Source organism: Molothrus ater, chromosome 1, assembly GCF_012460135.2.
Source record: "Molothrus ater isolate BHLD 08-10-18 breed brown headed cowbird chromosome 1, BPBGC_Mater_1.1, whole genome shotgun sequence".
NCBI classification, from domain to species: domain Eukaryota; kingdom Metazoa; phylum Chordata; class Aves; order Passeriformes; family Icteridae; genus Molothrus; species Molothrus ater.
Window position 1 is genome coordinate 13,489,507 of NC_050478.2, and position 22,597 is coordinate 13,512,103.

At 38.8% G+C, this 22,597-nt stretch overlaps 1 long non-coding RNA gene across 1 annotated transcript in view; it reads right to left on the reverse strand.

Annotated features, from left to right (window-relative positions):
• LOC118684153 (uncharacterized) overlaps positions 1–22,597 on the reverse strand; it is a 66,533-nt gene that overhangs the window by 6,197 nt on the left and 37,739 nt on the right. Inside the window, exon 9 of the long non-coding RNA XR_004979779.2 lies at positions 603–696. This is a non-coding gene — a long non-coding RNA (uncharacterized LOC118684153). The remainder of the gene's footprint in view (positions 1–602; positions 697–22,597) is intronic.

Consider the following 22,597-nt stretch of genomic DNA (forward strand, 5'->3'; position numbering starts at 1 on the left):
ACTGGTCAGTTTTCACACACACCCTTTAGGTGGTTAATACTCAGTTTCACAGTATAGATAACATGTTGTAAACTTCTGTGTAGCTATCCAGATCTACAGAGAGAGAACCCATCTAGTTAACATTGACATTTGGAATATGTGCATGGTTTTCCTTCTCCTTTATTTTTGACAGCTACAGTTTAAGAATGGGCTTCGATACAGCCCATGACATGGCTGAGGGTATTTTTAAAAAGCAGTTTGGGGAGAAGAGGAAGAGAATGAAAATAAAGCCTGATCTTAATTAGTAATTTACACGTTCCCAGGTATTTCCTTCTTGAGATCTTGCACAGAGCAACTGCATCAGATCACCTGTAGGTTTAGGGTTTTCAGTTTTTCAATTAACATCTCCCCCTTTTTCATAAGCTTAACTCGTGTTTTCCAGAGTAATGTTGTTTTCACTTCACATCATTTGAACAAACAAATGAAGTTTTCTCTCCCTCACAAACACCAGCACATGCTCACACATGCTTCTCTCTTTGGTCTGCATAAGGTAGCTTGGCACCAAAAAAATATGTGATTAAGTTTTAACAAGTGTCAAAGCCAAGAGGCTCACAGACACTTACCTGGAGATCAGAATGAAGTTTAGGTGCTTTCTGAAATTCAAATTAGCAAGTGTCATTCTTCCTGCCTTCTACCACACTTCAGGAAACGTTTGATCTGCAGAGAGAGAATGAGACAGAGAAAATGAGGAAGTGAGAAACCTCCAGGATCCAGAGGCTCAGACTTCCCATTCCCCAGAATTACCACTGTCTCTAGGAGCATGTGAATAATCTTGGTTACTCTTGCTTAGGTGGTCCTACTGCAGGGCACTAATGTAAAGTACTGTAGAACCAAATTACCCATATTTAGGTCAAGGATTTCAGCATAGAACAAGAGTACAATTAACAATTCAAAATGCTGCCACTGAAAGTTGTTTTTGACACCATCAGCTGAAGTGAGCAGACACGCCTTTGTTAACTTACACTGTAGTCTATCATTTGTAATACAATATCAATGCAAAAAGCAACCTCCAAGAGCATTGATCAGAAAATTCATAATCTTATTTTTTGTTTGCTAAAGCACACATTTTATAAAGGCTCTTGTGATCTCATGTTACTGCCACGTTGCTCAGAAATAAAAGACATTGCAAGGGAAGGAAGGAGATCTAACATCTCATGACCTACATGGGTTCTTTATTGTTAAAAATGCTAAATTTATGTAGCTTCTGTATCAGGGGAAAAATACACTGACTAGACTACAGAAAGTGTATTTTATACATCAACTTCAATACAAATTTTACACTATACATAGTGATCTGTATTAATGTACTAATGCTTACCTTTATCTACTCTTCATACCTCTCTAATACACTATTATACAAGTGTTTGAAAAAAACATGAAAAAATATTTAGTCCAGTGACCTTGGAGACCTGCATCCTTTTTCCACCTGAGCATCCCATTAAGTTGCAGCTGGCATATTGCAAAGGAAAAGAAGAAAGAAAAGGAAGAAAAGGAAAAAAGAAAAGGAAAGAAAGAAAGAAAAGGAAGGAAAGAAAGAAAAGGAAGGAAGGAAAGAAAAGGAAGGAAGGAAGGAAGGAAAGAAAAGGAAGGAAGGAAAGAAGGAAAGAAGGAAAGAAGGAAAGAAATGGAGCGGTGGCCGAATAAAAAGCAAAAAACCCAGGCTAGAGGAGTGTCCAGCCAACCTCCAGCCATTAAGGCACTTCCCCAACACGAAGTCGGGGCCTTGTGCCCAAGGCGATGCCAAGCCTTGCGGACGTCGGCCGCTGGGATTGTCCAAGGTCGCAGGACGAAAGGAAGAGGCGACTCTCAGTCTCTTCGGGGTAGGAGGTTTTATTGGTAGGGGATGCGGGGGATAGCGAGGAAGAAGCTGAGAGCCCCGAGGCAGGGAAAGCCTCGTGTTTTAAAGAGGGTGGGAGGGGTGAAAAATAGCAAATCAGAGAAGGATACATTAAGGATTGGCATAATCGGAGAACCAATCAAACACGGTTGTGGGGGGGACCCTGGCCCCTAACCCAATCACCCGACACCCTGGCCCGAACTTTCTAGAAAAAGAGGCAGGGGTGTTGAGTGACAGGCAGGCAGCCAGGGGTGGGGAACAAGAAAGATACATTTAGTAACCAAGACAACTGGGGAGGGGTTTGGGGATTGACACAAACTGGTAACAGGGCAGGACCTTCTGAGAGAACAATGGGGGCAAACTGAACAAACATAAAACACACCACAACAAAGAAAGAAAGAAACCAAGTATAAGGAAAAAGGAACTGTCCAAGATGCACATTTTTTCCTCTTGCTTGTGCTCAGTCAGTCCTGTACCATAGGTCTTCTACTTTCACTTCTGCAAGCAAGCTTCTGTTTTCATGCCCAAATCTGAGGAGTCCATCATCCAATCTTACACTGAGCCAGGGGCTGAGTTTTAACGAGTTTTAACTGCAAAGAATTACCTTTGGCCCATTTACACATATTTTAAATACTGACTCTCTTTTCCTGACACAGGACAGGCAAAAAATGACATCTAGTTTATATTGGACCTTCTAATTTTATGTTGGCTTGTTGAATTTTGGTCTAATCCTTTCTTGATGCAATTTTGCGTATAAATACAAGCAATGCAAAAAATAAATGAGACAGGAAGAAAATGTATGATCAAGGCACCATGAAGTGTTTATCTCTTCTATGTTCTTTTCCTGTAGTTCCATGGCTTTCCTCATCAAATTGCACGAGGACCTGTTACACCTAATTCTGAGAAAGGAGGCAGTGGGTGGTCATGCAACAGGCACATGGCACACAGCAGATGAACCTCTTCCCTGACTCCTCCTGGTTAAAAGATGGACTAAATGCAGGCCTGTCAAACCATACCTCATCTAGTTCCCAAGTGTCCTGTTTCTCTACTCACAAAGCAGTGCAAGGCAAGGACAAAGGGGAATTAATATATATGAAACTACATATGCCTCTTATTGTTAAAAAGGGCTCCCATGTATATAAAAGAGGTACAATTGCTAGGTCTGACTAACAAAGAATCAGTCTACTGTGAGTGGCTAACCAGTTTTATATGTACCCATCCTTGGAAGTGTTCAAGACCAGGTTGGATGGGGCTCTGAGCAACCTGGCCTAGGTGTCCCTGCCCATGGCAGGAGGGTTGGCACTGGATGATCACTAAGGTCCCTTCCAACCCAAGTCATTCTATGATTCTTTGATTCTATGAGTATAGGGTATGCTGTGTACCTTAAAATCTTTGCAATGACCTTTTAACTTGTCTTTGCATGCTGCCAATTTTAATGGGGCTATTTTTGGTAGATAGCAGTAAGATCAGAATGCTTTGTGAAAAACACAAGAGGATTTAGAATAATGAAGGGTCCAGATCTGAAAACATTATTTTTTACTTAATTCTTATTTTTTACCTTTGGCACATCTGAAAATCTATTCTTTTAGACTGATGCAGTCCATTCAGAAATGGTGTCATAGCAGCAAGCTTGAATTGCAGGACAAAAAAGCAACAAAGAATCACTGTTTCTGCCTTGTCCTAAAGACTTTTTCAAAATATGTATATATACACATTTATAGCTCTGTTGAACTATAGAAGTGAAAAGAGAGAAAAGCACTGAATAATTAATCAAATTTTCTTCCTTTATTACACATGTCCAATTTTCCCACATAAACATATAAAACCAAACTGAATTCTTACAAATTATTAATATTAAAGATGCAGCTAGAGGATTTCATCTCAAAGAAAAATAGTCTTGCTAGTCAGCCTTGGTTGAGTTTCTGTGAGTTAGAGACAGGCATGCAGATCTGAGGCAACCATCCCTGTCTCTGTGCCTAGTCCATGTAGGTGACAGAGTCCAGTGATTAAGAGGTCTCATCCTAAGCAGAGATCTAAAACATTTGATATAATAATAGCTTGATTGATAAGAACATTTGATATAATAATAACATTTTATATAATAATAATAACTTGACTACATTACAACAGTGTCTATTTCTCTCACTAAAAATAAGAAGAGTCCAAATAACTATGGATATGTACCCCATAGATGCTTAAAGTCATGAGAGAGTAAAAATTTCCTCTGAAAAACCAACTTACATAAGTTAAATTATGCCAACAGAAACAGTGTCAGACAAATACATAACGACATTCAAGAATATTCTAAATATCCTGTTACCTTCATGCCACTGCAGGGAATTCCAATTAAAATATACTCTCTGGGAATAACCAGACAGACCCATTGCAGATTTTAGATGTCAATAAAACACTCTCCTATGACAGAACTTTGACTTAACTGCAGTGAAATTGGGCCTTAAGCAGAGAACATCCTTGCTATAGTGTTTACTGATTTACTTGCAAGGCAGTGTTTAGAGGGATATTAAGAATTAACTAGCATGTTCTCTATTTGTGGATTATGTGTGTAATTCCCCAATCTGAAAGCGAAGTATATATATCTAAAAGTAAAGCTCCATACACAGTTTCCCATTAGACATTGCTTACTCATTTAAAATGTATATTTACTTAAAATTTTGTTCCCTGGGAAGACCTAATGAAATATACATTTCATTTTAGCAGGGATTCCCAGAGGAGTCAGCTGCCAGGCAGCCTTTTTCTAGCTCCTTCCGTGCAAACTATGTAAAGCAGGACACTAAATCTGCAATAGCAGGCGACACTCAGGAATTAGAGTTTCAGCTCTGTTTATGCAGTCAGTGCTTGAGGAGTACCTGGATCTGAACAATTCTGTTAGTGCATTGATAATTCATTCATAGCAATTTCTTACCTGACATTAATTTCCTACAAAACCACAGTATCTAAACATGCTCCACATAAAATCACATTTAGGAAAGTCAGAAGCTAAGAGGAAATGAATGAGTGAAATTTCCCTAGTTATAAATGCTTGCAGTATTTTGGCATCCTAAAGTCCTGCAAGACCCACAGCTTAATTTTAGCTGCTTTTGTCTTAGGCAATGGATAGGCAATACTAATTCTTCCAGCTAAAAATCTACCTTAAATTCTGTCCCACATTCTGAAACTATGAAGACAGATTAAAAAAACAGACTTAAACAAAAGAAAAGTTACATTACAAGCCTTTGGTTGAAATAAAGGACAGGGAAATAGTAGTATACTTCTTGGCAGGAGTTCTGAAGACATTTATATCAAGAGTCATTTAGAACTCAATCAAGAGGGATCCAGGCATCATTGGCTATAAGTAGTACCAGCCAGGAAAACTAATCTCTATGAAATGATACTGAAAAAACATTTTAAAACAGACTCTTTTTCCTCAAAGCCTTTCACAGAATAAACGTCTTGAAAGAGTTTGACTGAACTGACAGACAGATCTGAATCTCTTACTCAACAAATATAAATCAAGATGAAACTATAGCTGGTTTTATGGAGGAAAATAGTGGTAAACTCCAGAGACAACTAGAGTCTCTAGAGAGAAAACAAGTACTCTTAGTTATGAAAACAGTCGGAAAATACCAAAGGAGCAAAACTCTCCCAGAGCTATTATCCAGCAACTAATAGCAGAGGTGAGTGGCACTTGCTACAGGGAGAGTGGAAAGTGGGCTACTCACAATATTGTTAAATACAGGATTGGGTTCTGCTCAATCTTTCAGACCTGCCAGACTTGCTGCAGAGCCATCTACATCAAAATGCATCGCAACTCTATGATAAGAATACAGCATATTTTTTAGACTTCTCTAAATTGGGCAGGGCTCATAACAAAGGAACTACTAAACATAAGAAATTTGAAGAGGTTGGTTAGAAATAGGATAGAAAAACAAATAAGAAAGAAAATGGTAAGCAATTTTTAAAAATTTATTTTAATTTCATACTCTGGCTCTTTGTAGCCTAAGCACGGTATCTACAGAAAACCTAGAGTTCAAGACAATTTGGCATTGAAAGAGGAAATGAGCTGTTAGTTTTGAAAGAGAACGTCAAGAGGCAGCAGGTTCTGTCATGAGAAAGTTATATGAAAATCATTTTGCAGATTTGAAGTCTTGAACATTAAAATACACAACAGCACCCTTCTGTTTAAAGGTGTAATAAAAACCTTCTGACTCTTGTCAAAAACTGATTGCTGGAGCCGTACTGGTCCCCAGCCTTGCCACGTGTCATATTCCATTCCCCTGCAGAGACACAGCAATATCAGCTACACAACTTTAGGCTAAGGAAGGAAACAATCTCTCAAGCTTCTCCAGCAGGTGATCAGATATCATACAAGCCTCCCCCAAGGTGTCAGCCATCAGCAGTCACATCTTTCCCCAGGACACCCCACAGCAAAATCCATCTGGCTCCCAACCATAGAATTTTTCAACTCAGTAAAAAGATAAAGACATTTTCTTAGCAGAACTGTTAGCCTCGTGACTGAAAAAGGATTTGCAAGACTGTAGTTGTTTCATAAATATATGCAAATGTTCCTTAGAGTTGCAGCATCAGCGCCCAGGTTAGTTAAATGAAACCATTTATCTCCCCTTATGTGCAACAAGCCCATTACTTTTTTGTCTTCTGAGGCTTCAGATTGACAGTACTGAGGTGGCATGGTTATCAAAAAAAAAAAGAGACTACTACTAAACTACTCATCTCAAGCCACTGGTTTAATCTTTTTTCTGATTCTCCTCTCCATGCCAATGGAGGCATGGGGTGAAAATTGAGCATCTGCATCGTGCTTTGTTGTCAGCTGAGGCTAAACTGTGACACTTCTTTTTCCCTTCCTTGGAATTTATTTCCACCTCCACCTCCACCTCCACACCACCCCAAGCTGCACAAGTGCTAACACCACCTATTTCTCCAAAGGATCAACTCCTGCATCCAATTTACCAAGCAGCTGCAGCAGGTCAGGGTGCAGAGTTAATGTGGCCAGAGGGAGGGAGAGGGAGGCAGCCAGGGCAGGGTGACTCTCACAGCCAGGAGGGCTCAGATGCCTCACACACAACAGCTAAACCCCAAACCACCCCAGGTTCAGTTTGATGACAATGTCCCATAAGAAGCCCAAGTAATTAGAGACCTGAGATTTTTAGTTGCAAATGTAATTGCTCTGTAAAAGAATCAGATAAGAAAGGCTGTTACCAACAATTAATTTATAGGTTTATTAGAATTCTGACTAAAATTTAATTGAAATAGAAGATACAAGATAAAATTTAAAAGAACTATGCTAAATAAACACATCCATATCTACTGCAACTCTATATCTACTGTTTACTAGAACTGCCATGGTACTATTATGTTGTCTCTTATATTAAGAAAACAATTATAATCATTTGCCCTGATAGCATTTATACTTATCTTAATAGATGAAAAAAAATTTGTTCCATTTCTACATTAAATCACAATTTTTAAAAAGCTTCTACTTAAGTTTTACCTCTGTTAAATTTTGCTGGACTGCTGTACTCTTCATTACTGTTGTCTCTCAAAATATCACCTTCACTTCAACTGTAAATAGCTCAGGAAAATAGTTCAAACGTTAAAGGGAAACTTCCAAAGCGAAGATATTTTTTCCCTCATAACTGAGACCTTTCCCAAGGGAATAGGACACTTTTGGAGGTGTTAGTGCTTCATGTTTGTAGCAATGGGAAAAAAAATGTAGAGAAATAATGGGTTGGCTGAGTTTATTATGAAAGGGTTTCTCCTATTAGGAGACTCAGGGCAATAAGAGTCAAGATAAAACAAAGTTATGGTGGAAAGTTGGAGAATTTGTACTAGTTTCAATATCTTTGCTTCCATCTCCTAAATTGCCAATTGTCATATGTCATTACTGCTCAGGCTGTAGGCTGCTCATTTGATTACAGTGTAGATCCCTCTCTGGAGCACGGCTCTGTCCGCGTGTGAAATCACAAAATGTGCTTGTGCAGGTGCAAAAAGCTTGGGAGAACAGGAAGATGATAATTAAAGTATTTTGTTGCCTTTTAAATACGCAGTTACATCTACAACAAAACACAGAAATACTAAGCTGTTTGCTTCTATTTGTCCTTAAAGGATTTGTGGCTGGATGTACTTCAGTAGTTGCCAAGAGTTCTTGCACAGTATTAATACTAATTTATGATGAAGCATACCAAATGAACCACAAGTTATTTAAGAAAATGAAATAAAGAAACTTTTGAGGTTTTAGCAGGAAAACAGACTGATGTGTGAGTAGTCTGATGTAAATGAATAGATGGCTTCAATGAAAATGAAAGAGAAGAAAACTCCCTCCTGGGGTTCATTATGCCTCTTGAGCTGTTGGTAGTAAAGTTAATTTTTAAATGCTTTGAGGTGATTAAGAACTCAGGCATCACTCTAAATGTAAATAAGTCCAGCTTCATTTCCTCGCAGTTAACTGATTGCAGCAGTCACCAGCTACTTAGCTTGCTCATATTTTTGAGATCTGTAGTCTAGTTCATCATTAACCCTCTTCATATGAAGTGACAATGTTAGCAAGCCTGTTGTTGAACATATATAACCAGGATGTGACATATTCACTCACTAGGGAAGGAGAACGTTTACATTTGTAAATCTTGAGGGCACTATTAGAAGCAAAAATTTCACAGAACAGAAACCAACATAGAAAAGGAATTTGTTTCCATTTACATTGGATGCAGCTTAAAAATGCAATCAAAATATATGCAGTTTAGAACATTCAGCATAAACAGAATAATTATTTATAGTAAAATTAAGAAAACCATTAAAGCTTTACCTATTCCTCCCCCATCAGGTCTACTAAAAAGAAAATTTCAATAATCTGTAGATGAATATCACAAGTGAAAAATCTCAGATGATAATCCATTCGTGTAATGCATATAAACAAACAATTAAGAATTAACATCAATAATCCTCTTCAAAGCAGTGATTGGACCCTTGAAATCTGTATTCTCATTCCCACATCTGGAATTGAGGTAGTTTCATGGCTAGGCAAAAGCTTCAGAAGTCACTAATTCTATTCACCAGTTTGAAGTTACCTAACCTAGGATGTGCTAAGCCATAAACAGTGAAAGTAGCTCTACAGGATGCTGAAACAGTGAGACAACCAATACTCAGCTCTGGGACAAGCTCCCCAGGTTGTGGCCATGGACCAAGCCTGTGGGTGTTCAAGAGATATTTGGACAATTTTAGACAGTCTAGATAGATTGGACTATTTTAGATAGTCTAACTTTTAGTTTGCCCTGTGTGGAGTCAGGACCTGGACATTATGACCCCCATGGATCCCTTCCAAGTCAGGATATTCTATGATTCACTAAAGAGTAAAGATACAGGCTTTATTAATACAACACAGGTATTCAAGTAATCCAAAGCCCAGAAAACTTGGGTTCAAATCCTAGCCCCAAACTCTTTAGTGAAACATGTCTATCACCTGCTACCAGGTTTCTTTACAAAGGCATATGATGTTTGTCCAAACATACTATAAATGCTTGAATATTTCAAGGCAAAGGGATTTACACTACAGAGATTTACACTTTAATGTCAACCTGCAAGTCAGCCATTTCATATGTTTAGTCAAATCAAATTTAAACCTTTTTTTAACTCAATTGCTTTTATTCACTTGAATACCAGAAGAATTGTCAAAGGAAAAATGTACACAAAATAGACATGAAATTTTCACAGGTCTTATCTAACCCAAAAAGCAGGAAAATCTCACAGTTGTTAGGTACACCTCTGCCTTGCAGAGAAAGAGATTGTGCATCTAACCATGGCAGATCAGAATGAACAGAAGGTAAATAGGATTCATCAGCAAGTATACTAGCAATACGCTGGTAATTTCCAAATAAATAACAAAATGCTAAAGTCATTATAAATAAAGTCTACAAAAACTGCAGTTGCTCTTTTCCTATCACTGGTATTTAACCCTAAGTAGGTAAATGTAAAAGGGAAAAATGTCCTAAACTGATCAGGATAAAGACTTCCTAAAGTTGCTGGCAGTCTGATCTTAGCTAGAATCTGCCCCACCAAGAATCCTATTTTTGCTCTAAGACTGTCATAAATTTATTAGTAAATTTGCTGATAAAATTGACTACAACCATTTTGAAAATCAGGTCTTTCATGTGAATACTCCCAGTTTCCATTCTCCCACTGAAAAGTTTCACTCTACTTTGTTTTCAGGTTAAATATTTCATTACAGTCTTACCTGACAGATATCTTCAATATAAATTAGCAGCTGGATTGCTAATTCTTTCCTTCAAGAAATGACAACACAATATAATAATATCCAGCTAATGAATAATATTTCACTGCATTTTAACGATTAGCTTTTACAAAAGTTACCAGAAGAGTTTTTCTCCTGCCTTGCTCTTCTCCAACTTCTGTATCAAATTACAGCTAGTATTGCCTGTGTCTCTATACCTCACAGTTGTAGCTAGAAGAAGATAGGGAGGGAAAAGGAGTTGATCTAGTCATTTATTAATGTCAGGAAGCTTCAGGCTAGATCTTTTCCGTGGGGGAGAAACACTGTTAGTGCTCTCAGTAAATTGAGGCAGGTCGCATCAATCTTGCAAACAAAAATTCTCCAGTTGTTCACATTTGCTAAATAAAGGCTCTCTGGCCAGCTGCCTGCTGACAGCCACAGAACTGCAGCAGCAAGAAACATTGCATATCTCTCAGGCACCTGCAGGGAAAACAATGTTGCCCCATAAAAGGTTCACAGAATTTTCAAGTAGCAAACAAAAAGGCACCGAGGAATCACTAGAAAGCACATTCAAAACAGAAGTCTGATTATATAGTTATATACATATATAGGTATATATATATACATATATAGGTATTATTTGTTAGGAGGAGTTGGCTGTAACATCTCCAGCAGGTGAGATCTTTTCTTCAATTTTATTCCATACCCTAAGTATGGTTAACTTCATAATTTATTTTTTAATTATGCCAGGTTTGTAAGTTAGGCTTGAATATACATGGATATGTGCATTCAGTGATTGTGAAGATTCAAATTAATCTATGATATCTAGACTATTTATATTAATCAGAAAATCAAAAATTAATCTCTGAAAACAACTCTCAAATCAAAGTAACAGCTTCCAGACAGACGATATTCATTTTAGCAAGCATAGCAGTTACCTACTCCTGTGTTTGAAATTCAGGCCCTCTGCACAGTGCTTTAAAATCACTTCAGAATTCTACATCAATGCCCTTATTTGAATCACATTATTAGCAGGTGGACATTCTCTCAAAGGCCAGAGTCATAGCCCATAACAATACCAATCAATATATGTGGATTTAGAAAGGTAATTTCTGTTATATCCTGCTTACCAGGGATCTGATAAAAACTTTTGGTAACTGTAGCACCCCATGAGAAGGTATGCAGGCAATGAGCAGGTCATTTTGCTCCTTTGCTCTGAATTTTTCATAGGGCTTCTCTTTTGTGTGCTAAATGAGGACAGATTCTTTGGATGGAAGTTCCTCACCCCTCAGGTCTTCTCCACACACCATGAGAGACCCATTCCCACAGAGAACAGGTCACATTCACTGTTTTGCTCCACAGAATCATAGAACGGTTTGGGTTGGAAGGGGCCATGAAGATCATCCAGTTCCAACGCCCTGCTGTGGGCAGGAATGCCTTTCCATAGACCAGGTTGCTTCTCTCTGGGGCTGCTCAGTCACAGAGAAAAAAGAAAGCTAAAAGTCTTCTCATCTTACTGACTGGCCACAGCAAAGGTGTTGGAAATCCTGGAAGGCCTTTCCAGCCATCTGGATGGTCAGCTTAATGCAGAAGCAGCCAGGAAGCCACAGAGCAAGAGATGGACACAAGAAGAGCGGGGCCCTCTCTGCGCTGTGGAGCAGGTACCGCAGTCCTGGGGTGTGTGCACTGCCTGCCCACATGGCTGAATCCAGGGCACGGCCACGTCCTCATGGAGAACAGGGTACTCTCCCCTCACTACTCACTAAAAGCAAACAGTCATCCCAAAAAATACATTTTTTTTAAGCCTTGAGATTCTTAAAACAATCTTGGTTTCCATAGAGCTGAAAAAGACATCTGACCAGTTTTGAAAGTTCATAAACAGCAACCAGTATGAAGTGTACAAACCCACAGTACGTGCTGGCACCCTGGTGCAATTGAAATGGTCAAGTATTCTTTCACAATACTTTGGTATGGATAACAATTTCCTTCATTGTACCACCACATTAATGGAGCCTTTCCCATGCCTGACCTGTCTGGGATAACAACACTTGCTTGTTCAGAGTACTGCTGACATTAATAATGAAATGCAGCAGGAATAAGGTCCCTTTAGCAGGGCAGCAGCACACAGCCCTGATGCAGTGCCCAAGTTTGCCTTCCCCAGGTGAGGACACTCAGCCTCAGCAGCCCTCAAGTGCAGAGCATTAGTGGGTGCTTAGCATCTCTCACAGCATGAGCAAGACTGAGCTGCTCCAGCCCACACTGTCTGCCTGGTGAAGATTTTCTCATCTTATCCTCAAAGCTTTTCAAGCCCTGATCCTAACAGAGGTCTTAGGAGACTTTTTAATCTTCATGCTTCTCAAACTCCATTTAATTTAGCTTCTCCTCTCAAATCAAGTCAAAGACTTAGAGGGATTTGAGGGAAATACAATCTTCTTTCATTAAAAGCAGGGTCTTATCACGGATCTTTGTGATTTGTATTGTCCTGGCAATAGGGGAGATCATGTAACTGGGAGTGTTTATTTTCTATGAGGCAATTAAGTTTGAGAGATATGATTGTAATTCTATGTGCTTACTTGCAGAGCTATGTACTCACACCTGGGCTGGGCCTGGTCACTCTGGCACCAGTTGCTGCAGTTCTTTGTGTGTGCACATATCAAGGGCTTTGTGAGGTCAAAGAAGACCATTCATTTGAGACTTGAAAAACCTTGTCAGTGTAAACAAAATTCTTATCCATTTGAGAAAAATGTTGGGTTTTTACATCCCATTGCTCTTTTCCAATCAAGTCTGCAGAAATGAAACATGAACAGAACAGAAAGAGAGAAAAACAGAAAGTTCATTATTACATATGATGTGCTCTCTTCAATTCAGAAATTCTCTTCAATTTAATATCTCTGGAGTTAAAAAAAAAATAGGAAAACCACAACCCAAAACCCACCACAGCCCCAAAAACCCCAACAATTTATTTACAGAACAGAGAGAAGGTTGCCTGGACAAGGCTATGACTTGCCAAGCAAGGACAGCCACAAGTGCTGATTACAAAAACACAGTTTTCTGTTTTGATTGAGGATGAGCTTTTCCAGTAAAATGAGATGCCAATTAGCATTTACTGTACATCAAAAAGCCTAGTTCTTAACCTTTTGTGACATGAGAAAGAGCTGAGGACAGTTCAGATAGTCATATGATATACAGGTACTCAGTTAATCATAAAGCACAAACACCCTCCTCAGATAATCACACAAGAACTGTTAATTATGAAAATAATCGATTCTACTGGGAAGAAAAAAACCCCAAACACTTATTCTAAAACTTTTCTCCTGGGCAAGGTGATTTCTTCTCTATACTGATGTTTATTACATTCAGTCTTTGCTCAAGGGATTTTCTTCCAGCAGCTTACTGTTCTCAGCTACATCTAATCTTTCACACCTGTTCAGATTCTTTAACCCTTAAAAATCCTGCACATTGATACCTTTCTTAATTAACTTCACTGCTTGTAACTGAAATCATATAACTAGGAAGAATTTGGTATGAAATTTGGTTCTAATCAGTTACATTTTTACCTCCTAAAATATTATACAAATCAACCTATATTTCCCAGTCAGTGGCCAGTTCCTGCTTACCTGAGCTCTCCCACTCTCAATAATTTCTGCCCAAAGACCAACCAGATGAAGCTGATCCCAGTGAAGCTTCTGGTGACAAAAAGACAAAGCAATCAGTAGCATTTTTAGCCCTAGTGCATTCTCCTTAGGACAAAGGATCTAAACTACTGAATTAGGATTAATTAGTACTGACCTATATACTGGTGCTGAATTAGAATGTCATGAGCTCATCAGTGTTCTTTAACATCATCTTCAACATAAGAAGAGTACTTAGTCCTGATCAGCTGCAAGTTTTCCTCAAGCTCAAATACCAGTGCTGTTCTGCAGCATTGGAAAAGTTCACAGAATCTAAAAACTTGCACTACCTCTTGCAGTGTTTAACAAAAAATGCTGCATTATCCCAGATTTGTTTGCCAGATTCTACATCATCCCACATAATACTGAATATAGCTAAAACAATGAAATACCATGTTCAGAATAACTTATGTCTAGAATATTGATTGAAACCAAAACTGCCATTTACTTGGCACATTGGGACTTCCACCACAAGAGTAAACTTTGAAGGCTACACAAGGCTACATAATAAAACTCTCACAAACCTGACTACCTCCTGAAAACCTTGTTTTCCACACAGTCAGCATTATATAGGTGCACGTGTAGGATGCTCCTTTCAAAAAAAACCACAATAATCCAAGACACATTATTGCAAAGGCGTCATCTTTTTTGGAAAAAAATTAGGTCAAATGCAGCAGGTGTTACTTATGTTGGTTAATGTGGCTGTGGAAGGCAGAATGCAGGGTGGTATAAGGAACCATAGGATGCAAAAGTCTAAATGGAAATGAGTTTATGAGGGTCTGTCTCTAGAGACAAGTGATTAGTCTGTGATGATTATTCAAAAAGAGCAGTCTCTGATAGGGGAAAAAACAGATAGAATGAGGGTCATGTGGGATAGTGTGCATTGTTCCAATATTGATAAATAAGCTGCACAGAAGGGGGTAGTGCCTGAGGTACCAGGCACAGCAATGGAATTGCCTATTTACTGGAGGAGGAGAATTACCAAGGTGAAAATCCACTGGAAATGGATGGGGAATAGGAATGCAGAAAGACAGACAGATTCATGTGAAAATGTTAGAAACCCCTTTGACAGGGATGGAGCAGTAACTGCCATCTGCAGATTTACAGGCAGTAGGAATGGAGCTGCACCAATCAGCCAGACCTTCTCTTTTCCAATCAAATTAAGGTTTAGCAGAGAGTCTGTGTGTGTGTGTGTGTGTGTGTGCGCGCCCATGTAAAATGACAGATTACATACAAATTGCTCTTCACTTCTTAGGATTACAAAGCTGGGGTTCTGTTCTTATTAGTGTCCTGCTTTCCAGCACACAGTTCCTAGAACAACTGCTGTGTAATTACATGTTTCACAAAGTGGGACATTTACAGAAAGCCATGACTAAATATTCCTACCAAATTAGCCTCTCATGTATTAGTCACTCTTTTCATAGAAGAAAAATGGAGTTTGACTCTTCCTTCATGTCAACACCTGTTTTGAACTGACCTCATCTCGCTGCCTCTACATGTGATCTGCCATTGCAAGTAGAAGACTGATCTCTTGGTTCAATTAGCTTTCCAAGACACATATTTTCCTCCAAATATTAATAGTATACAGAACCAAAAAAAGTACAAAGTGATGTTTATATATAGAATGTCATATTTGAAAAGAATTAATGATTTAACCAATATAAGCATAAGAATAAACTTCCACTATGCAGCAAAGGAATGCAGAGTATGAGGGAAGTTTCACATCTTACACACATATTTTTATGTACATAGCAATAGAAGTGTGCACTGAACTTGAAATTTATGTAAATAATAAAACAATTCTTACAACCAAAGAGAAGAAAGAGAGAAAAAATAGTTCTATGCAATATTTTTCCTTCATCCCTATCCCAATCCATTCCCAATAAAGAGACTAAGTGGGAGACTAAGTAGAGAACTTAATTCAAATATGTTAAGATAAATATTTTTTTAAATATGGTTGACTCTTACTATAGAATTGCCATAAAACTTGTCAGTTGTATATATAACATATGTTATAAAATGTTCCCCTTTATAGTGACATCATTAATTTTATTTGGAGGAACTTTGCTGATCTCACCTTTATATGAGACTTTTCCTTGCATAGGAGTAGGTGGAAGGGAATGGTGAGTACAGAAGACAGACAGTAGTGTTATTTTTTGTCTGCACAGCACAGTGGAGTGATTACCACAGCAAAATGTCAGCCACCTGCAGGAGGTTTCTCTTTCCCCCTCACAGTAAAATGAAAGCAGATCTGCATTTCCAGATTGCATCTTTCCATTGGAGCAGACAGTGAGAGTATTACTTAGCAATTATCTTTCTCATACTAGAGATACAGAATGGTAAGTCTAGAAAAAACTTGATTCCATAGCAGTTTTCTGAAGACAGCAGGGCAGACTGTGACACTGCAGCATTAGGATCTTTCTTAACTGCTTATGTTAATCAATCGTGTCAGTGAAGGAGGAAAACTGTGCAAAGAACTATTGACTAAATCACCTGCAAAGGGTTTATATTGACAGCTCACACTCCTCCCAAATGAAGCCCCAAACTGTGCATCACCCTCTACAGATATTCACAGCATAATTCCAGGGTCCCTCTCTTCACAGGGAAACAATGGGTTTCAGTGTTGCTCCTCTTCTAGCATTACTAGTATTTCACTTTATCCCATTTCAGAATAAGTGGTACTTATTAAAAAAATCTTGTACTGTGACTTCAGATTAAAGATGCACCCAGAAAACCCCTACATCTTAAACAGAAAGATGATTAGGACTAGAAAAATAATACTTCCTCCTGACTGCTCTCTCTTCCTTTCTAAGATAGTGAGTCCTAGAAAAAAAAATTATCTGTTTGAATAAATGAATATAGGAAAGGAACAGTTGACTTTATATTCTCTAAGTTGACTAGCTGAGCAAGAAATGTTCCAAAGACCTTGAGTGCAAGTCTTTGTTTATTGAGAATAAGCAATCAATCAGCCAGAGCACACAACAAGACCTTGTTCAAACAATGGATAATGCTGAGTGCCTCAGTCACACAGCTTAGATTGAACAAGTAAGCTTGACATTACCAGCAAAAAAGGCAAAGTCAACAGCATGAAAGTCACAGAATAAGACAGTTCAGGGAGGTCTCAAGCACAGGAATGTTAACATATGTTCAAATGGACACAGGGCTTTATTGAGATTTTTCTTAAACAAATTGTTTATTATTTAAAGCTCTCAAAACTTGCCTTGAAAACTAGATTAAATAAGTCCTTCACATTTGAAATGTCTATGACTAAAGGCCCACTTGTGTTAACTTTCATGAAATTAATAGTATCAAGATTATTTTTTCTTCCTGTATATATTTGTATATGTTTTCTATATTTCATTTACAGCAATAGCCCCCATTTATAAGCTTCACTTGAAAGCAGCCCCAATGTGAACAACAGCACAGGAAAGAAACAGTCTACATGATCAAGAAAAAAATTAATATACAATCTAGTGCAAAACAAGAAAAAAGTATTCTGTGAAATACACACATGTCTTTCTATTTCTCTGTTCAGCAGTTTCTCAATTATGCAGTTCTGTATTACAAATGAAATTATAAGTACTCTCAAATTTTGCAGCCAGTAGATCTTGACAGTCTTCTGATCACCTGGTGATGAATGAACTTGCACTATTTACACAGGAATTTGGGGTGGGAGAGAGGGAGAAAGGGAAATGGGTACGTGGTGAGGGGTGAGAGACCAGATATAGAGAATGATTTCACATCCTTGGGTTAATGAACAGTAACAAGATGAGAACATCACTTGCAGCCTGCAAAGTATACTGGAAAACAGAGCCTGGTTCAAGATAAAATTCATGGGTCTGCTTTACTCGCTGCTAACTGAAAATTCTATCACATGCAGTCTTCTTTCTCCCACATTTTCTATGACAGCAGTGAAAACCTTCAGATTAGCCAAGCTATTTAAGACCATAAGATCATGTCAGCTGTGGTATAAAACATCAATTTGTAACCCAGGCTGTTACTGTGAACCATTTCTTCACTGCATCCCAGCAGCCCATTCCTCAAACCTTTAGCTGCTCATGCAAGATGATTTTCCTTGAGCCCTTGCAGAACTTTTTTTTCAAAATTCCTCATGTGTCAAAATTCCAACATGTCTGCTGAAAATCATGCATTTAACTTATTCATGTATAAAAATAAAAGATTCAACCAAGAATATCCAATGGAAATTATCTTAAGACAATCTACTACATCTTTTGGTTTTGATAAACTGAGCATTCCCACAGCTACACAAACAGAGGGCATTACATCTCCATAAATTAGTATCAGTCTTATCTCATTTATTCCCACATGCACAAGAGAGACAAATGCTGGAAATGGAAGTCTGAGGTATATTTCATAGTGGACAGAACCAGGATGTACTTCCTTCTCCTGTGCTGCACTGGGACAAGGATTCTCCAAGACTTCAGCCTCTCTTGTGGCTATGAAACATTCATTTTGCACAGGTAGAAAGAAACTAAATTACACACTGATAGCTGCATTCAACTGCTCCTTCTGGCAAAAGGGAAGAGACTGTGCTGAATTTTAAATGAAGTGAATTTGATAGATTTTCAGAGTATGAACTGCCTGATGCCCTGTTCACTCCAGGGGCTGCAGAAAGGCAACAGGTTTTTTGTTGCTTGAGATTTCAGTGGGTGCACAGCAAAAGCGATAAAAGCTGAATTTATGTTGCATTAATTTTCCTCCATTTCGAAAATAAATATATACAAAAAGGAATTTATTTTTTATTACTAAGGCTAGAAAATGTATTGTTAAAAGTGTACACTAACCTCTAGTTATTTTGAAGCACTCTATCAATTGAAAGACAGAAATGTACAAATCTTAAAAGTTCTTACTCTTTCAGATACAATGCTACACATCTTTTTTAATGCAATTGTTAAATTCTAAGATGATGGTGATGATGATGATGATTAATATTATAAGTGAATAGGAAATTTTCTGTGGGATACTGTTATTCTGATGCATAATCAAGTCTCCAGGGATTTTTCCAGGAATTGAAATTTTGACTAAAGCATTTTCAATTGCACCCCTAATTTATTCTAGCTGGTTATAGGGATTCTCCAAAGGATTAGCATGACACACTGGCAAATGGGTGATACCCAACAGAGTAGATGAAAATTTGCCTACACTCAAAGGGTAGTAGGGAACAGTTCAAAGTCTAAGGACTTATAAGTGGTGGTGTAACCAAGGGGCCAATATAGAGGATGACATTATTTAATGTCTTCATCAGTGAGCAGGAGAGAAAAAATAAAAAAGGCTGATGGCTGATGCCAAGCTATGGGGAAAAGTTTCTATGCTGAGGAGCTGCATTGCTATGCCAAGGGGCTTCAACAAGCCAGAGGGCTGAATAGAGAGGAAACACTTTTGGTTCAGCAAAGGGAAATGCCAACTACCGCCCCAAGGACAGAAATGTCCCTTGTGGCAACGCAAACAGACTGGGACAGACTGCCTGGCTTTTAACTGTGCAAGAGAGGCCTGGGCAGGGGTGCAGAATACAGTGCTGATTTCACAGAGAACATAGCCAGAAAAACAAGCAGAGTGCTGCTCCTGCTCATCTCTTGTGAGGCTGCATCTGGGTCCAGCTTGGGGCTCACCAATATGTGACATATACTTTCAAACTGGAAAAAGTCCAGAGAAAGGTCCTTTATCTGGGGGCTAGAGCAGATTAAATCCAAGCTGCTAGGACTTGTTTGTTCAGCCTGGAGGAGAGTAGAGGAGAATTTAATTGCAGCCTCCTGCTATAGAAAAAGGACTTTGCATGGGGGTCAAAGTCTTCTCTGGGGTGCTCAGCAAGAGGTTAACAGTCACAACAAGTTGCAGCAAGACAACATCTAATTGGATATAGTAGGATAAAAATGTAGACTGAGAGTGATTAAGCACTGAAAGAGGTTGTCCAGGGACATGGCAGAGTCTTGTCTTGGGAGATTTTGGAAACAAGACTGGACAGGTCCTGGTTAACCTGGTTTAAATCTGAAGTAATTCTAACTTTGGTTTGGACAGTGTAACCTCTGGAGGCTTATTCCAACCTATCTCTTTGACCCCAACTCATCTTATGGGTACCACCACCTCTGAAGGTTGGAGGTGGTTTGTGTCATGACAAATGAAAGCACAGGAGAGAGCTGCCTTCTGGAGACTGAGTGCAGCAGCAGCAGAATGCAGCAACACTTTCAGAGGATCAGCTAGGCCTGAGCCCTCCTATACATGCCCTCTGCTGCAGTATCTGAACAGCATCAAACATTGTTGGAATCTCTGCAGAGCAGAGAAGAGTCTGCTGTGCCCAGGGGGAACAGAGCCAGCACAGCAATTTGCCCAGGAGACCTGCATTCTTTTATCCTGGCCTGTTGTCACAAGCTTTGTTCAATAAATTCACTGGATCTCCCTAGGAAGCCCCAGTGAGACGGTTTTCACATTTACTCAGAGACCAGTCCAGTGAGGTCCAAGTCTTTGGACAGTTTAATAAGATAAATATTTATTAATTTTAGTTACTATAATAGCAAAAGTGTTTAGCGTCTGTGAGAATTGCTTCCTTTTGGTCTCCTCCCTGCAATTTTCTACAGCTGGAAGTTGTTCTTTCCTTCACATTGCCTGACTGCCCTCTGAACTCCCCCTCACCTCTCTCCATCCTTCCTGTGCAACTGGCATTAGACTCTAATTTCTGCTGGTTTTGCACTCTGCTACTGCTTCACCCACTCTCTTCTTAGCACAGCCAGCCTGGGAGAACACCCACCTCCCATTTTTATGGGTTTCACATGCATCTCTCATGCCCATAATTCCTGCTACCACTTTCTGCATGATTTTCCTTTGTCTGTTTGGATGGTGTGTCAGACCAGGTGCTTGGATGCTCATGGGAATGGGTGTGGTGAGTAAAATTTATAGTTTATGATAACGGAAACTTCTTAACAGCACTGAATATCCAGGGTTAGGTAAGTGCAAACTGCAGGAATTCACAGGACCAGGCAAGAATCCATGAGGGAATAAAAGTAATGAGATATATTTGTATTTCCAAGCCATCCTTCCTTTGAGCCTGACCCCTGGCAGCCCCTGAACAGCAGCACCAAACAGCCGTGGTGCACACTGTCCTGCAGCAGAATGAACAAAGCTTCTGCAGGCTGTAGCAGGACACTCACAGGGGCAGGAGGGCTTTCTCAGTCCCCCATATTTTATGCTCACCTAACACATAATCAGACATTACTGGTTTTTACAGTTACTTTTTTTTTAAGAAAAAGAAATAAACTATGCCTGACTACTCAAAACCAAATTTGTGGAATTGTCTTTTTATTTGCCGAAATTTAATAAAATCCCTGTGAGAGCCCAAATTAATGCAGCCTGATGTTTTAGAGGACCACAACTGTGACTGCTATCGGGTACTGGGGTAGGCATGAGTTGCAGATGAAGCTTTCTGCATGATGGAGACATTCAGAAATTTTCTCTTATGATTTTCCTCACTCCATGAGTGAGATCATTTTGTGGTCACACACACATACAGAGGATGAAGACCTAAACCTCATCTTAGGAAATCTGGCTAAACAAATGAAAGATGAAGAGATGGAGCAGAGAGGTATACTTAGTAGTCAAACAGATTTTTTTTTTTACTTTTTTTTTTCCTTTCTAATGAACACATAAACTTAAGACACTTCATCCTACTTATTTCTGGGTAGGTAGACATTTTCAAAACCCATAACTTTAGTCATTTTTGTCTATCACTCTACCATATTTGTAGGTAGCTATCAAATCTCAGGCATTTTCTCTTGTAACCCAAGGTTTCCAGTGAAGATGGCAATATATAAATGCAATAGTTTAAACTGCTTTATAAAGCCCATGAATGTAACTGCTTCTACTTTGCACCCATCAGACTGTCTGTTGTTAGAATTAGAGCAACTTTTGAACAATAAACCTCTAAAAACATGCATCTTGTAGATTTTGAAATAAATACAATAGTATGTTAATAAACTCCAGGAAAAAAAAATCCTGCTCCTACACATGTTCACAGTTGTATTTTTAGGTTATATATAATAGACAGCAATCTTTGTTTGGAAGCCAACACACACTTCCCCAGTGAACTGCAGGATACACATAAATAATCAGGGCTGGAGAAAGGTCATCACACGGCTAGAACTGGGTTAGCAACAACACCAAGCAAACCAATTGTTCAGTAAGCCTTAAGGAAAGCAAATCAAGCTAAGTGCAACATAACTGACTGTGCTGAAAGCTGAACAGACTTAATCATAGGGATGAGCCAACCTTGAACCTTAACACTCAACAAATTTTATTAAGAATGGACAAGTTGTGAGAGAAGTTACACAGTTAAGCTGTAGCTCAAGGGAATAAGTGTGCAAAAATAAAATGAGGGGAATTTAATAAGGCCCAAGGACCACCAGCTGAGCTCGTGAGAATCAATCAGTAAGAGCTTGGTCCCAAGGTCTCCTTGTTACTGGAGTAGGGAACATATTAATGGTATATATTGACTTGTAATAAGAGATTCCTGGAAATGTTTCCCTTTAAACTTTTGCTACATAAAATTTAGTTAACAGCAAACTGCATCTGTTTCCCTTCAGAAAAATAAAATAGACTTCATCAAGACTTACTTTACCAAAAGCTCAATTTCTGTAACCTAAAATTGAATTCTTCCATTTCAATGTACTCGGACAATGTCTCATGTTTGTGTCATGATCTCATTTGCTTTGTTGGGCCAGAACCCCTGGACAAATTTACCTGCACTCATACCTAGGGACTCCCATGTTGCAAGCAAGAGCCCCTGCCTGAAAGGTGGAATTG